The sequence below is a fragment of the Marmota flaviventris genome, chromosome 1 (genome assembly GCF_047511675.1).
Source record: "Marmota flaviventris isolate mMarFla1 chromosome 1, mMarFla1.hap1, whole genome shotgun sequence".
Lineage (NCBI taxonomy): Eukaryota > Metazoa > Chordata > Mammalia > Rodentia > Sciuridae > Marmota > Marmota flaviventris.
The window spans coordinates 43,987,424-43,989,584 of record NC_092498.1 but is presented as its reverse complement, the minus strand read 5'-3'; positions in this window follow the sequence as shown (position 1 = coordinate 43,989,584).

The following is a 2,161-nucleotide window of genomic DNA, read 5'->3' as shown; positions in this document are numbered from 1 at the left end:
GCACTAGATTCAATCCTCAGTACCACATTAAAAAAAATTAATTAAATAAAGGTATTGTGTCCGTGTGTGTGTGTGTGTGTGTGTATATATATATATATATATATATATATATATATATATATATATATTAATAAAACAAAATGGCAAAGACATGTTCTCATCTTCCATAGTAAAAAAAATAGACAAATGAAAAAAAATAGTAATGTAGCAATGGCTCTCCTCGAACAAAGAAAAGGTGAGTGGCACCCTCAGCACTTATATGCTCACTCATAACTTTGTTGCAACTTCATAGTATAGAATACCTAATCAGAATGTATTACCATATAGGAGTGACAAAGGGGCTAACATGTAAGTGGGAAACTAACAGAGGATATGTAAGGCATTGCCCCACTGAGCTTCGGGCTCAGCCTTTGAATGCAAATCTGCTGGGTCAAAGCCAGTACTAATAAACACTGCTTTGGTGGCACAGGCTGTAATCCCAGCATCTTAGGAGGCTGAGACAGGAGTATTGAGAGTTCAAACCTAGCCTCAGCAACAGTGAGGTGCTAAGCAACTCAGTGAGACCTTGTCTCTAAATAAAATACAAAATAGGGCTGGGGATGTGAGTTCAATCCCTGGTAGCAAAAACAAACAAACAAAAACCCCCTGTCTCTCTGTGAGAGAATCCTGCAATATTTCATGGGGGCTTGTGTCCATGATTCAGAGATGACGATTTAACCTCCCTTGCACCTGGGTGCAAGCCCTGGGACTCTGGGAGAGGTGACCTTGCCTAGTGCCAGTGGACCAATTGATCTGTAGGGGACCAGCCCTTCTTAAATGCTGGGACAAGGACACTGGGAGCATAAAGGAATCTGGTGGGGTCCAGGAACCAGCACTCATTCCTCAAAAGGCACAAATTGGGATCCAGAGGCACCTGAAGACACTTCTAAAGTATGGACTCCTCTACCCTGCCAGTTGTCCTAGAACACACCTCTCCTGAAGCCCAGAAGCTGGGAATAGACAACTATCAGCTGGTTCAGAACCTATGAGCAGAAAACCAGGCCACTGTTACACTGCTGTTATTTCTGCTGAGGCTGCCTTCTTCACACATGTGGACTTCAAGGATGCCATCTTCAGTATCTGCCTGGCCCCAGAGTCAACAAATCTTCACTTTCTAGTAGGAAAATCCTGAGAACAGAGACAAAGTCTGGCTGATGTGGACTAGACTGCCTCAATGATTTAAAAATTCTCCAACCATTTTTAGCACCATGTTAGCCTCTGATTTAAAAGACTTCCTAGGGGACCAACACAGCTATACACTGCTCCAATATGTGGACAACCTACTGCTAGCTGGACAGACACAGGATTGTGTGGAAGGAAGAAAGAACTCTTCACCCTCTTATGGGAAGATGGTTACAAGGTTTCAAGGAAAAAGGCCCAAATATATCAAGAGAAAGTCAAATACCTCATTTTTCACCATCCCAATCACTACATCAATTTGACTTGGAGAGAAAACTGGTCATCTGCTCAATCTCGGTTCTGTCAACCCCATGCCAGGTTAGGTAATTCCTTTGGGCCATAGGTTTCTATAGAGTCTGGATACCTACCTTTTCTATCTTGGCAAAACCCCTTTATGAGGCCACATAGGGGGTAGAAAGAGAAACTTTGTTATGGGAATGAGCCCAGTAAAAGGTCATTGAGGGGATTAAGCAGGCCCTCACCAACAAGCCCATCTTGGGACTTCCAGACATGTCCAAGCCTTTCTTCTTGTATGTACATGAGTGTACTGGCATTGCAGTGGGGGTCCTGACCCAAATGCTGAGGTCATAGTATTGTCCAGTGGCATACCTCTCTGTTTAGTATGCAACTTGACTCTCTCTCTCCCAAGGCTGGCCACACTGTCTATGAGCACTTGTGGCCATGGCCCTTTTAGTGTCAGAGGCTGACAAACCTACTGTGGGACAAGCATTAATGGTCTGAGTGCCATACTGAGTATTGACATTAATGGAGTATAAGAGGAAATATTGATTGATTAATTCCCATAAGGTCAGATGTCAGGGAACATCAGACAAAAACCTGGGCATCCACCTGGAAGCAGCCGGGACCTTAAATCCTGAGACCCTATTGTCTGTTGGGCCAAGTCAACCAGATCATGACAGTCATGGACAAAGCATTTTCCAGC